Consider the following 318-nt stretch of genomic DNA (forward strand, 5'->3'; position numbering starts at 1 on the left):
ATATTATATGTAATCATACAAAGCAATTAAGCTAGGCAACAAGCATAATAATAATAATAACCGTAATATTATGGTTCCATCCTAGAGAAAAGAAAAAATAAAGATTACTAAGAATAATCGAAACATATATCGATTCTTCATCTTGAATCTTCCCGGTTGTCCTTGAATTCTTCATCACGATCAAATTCTGGTTATCATAAAATTATTTTTCATGTTTTCTTGAAAAAATCTCAAAAAACTGCAAAATCGTATACTGTCACGTTAGGTCCGGTCGACCGGTGACAGAGCAGTTATACTCAACCGGTCGACTGCCTTACA

Source organism: Morus notabilis, unplaced genomic scaffold (genome assembly GCF_000414095.1).
Source record: "Morus notabilis unplaced genomic scaffold, ASM41409v2 Scaffold243, whole genome shotgun sequence".
NCBI lineage: Eukaryota > Viridiplantae > Streptophyta > Magnoliopsida > Rosales > Moraceae > Morus > Morus notabilis.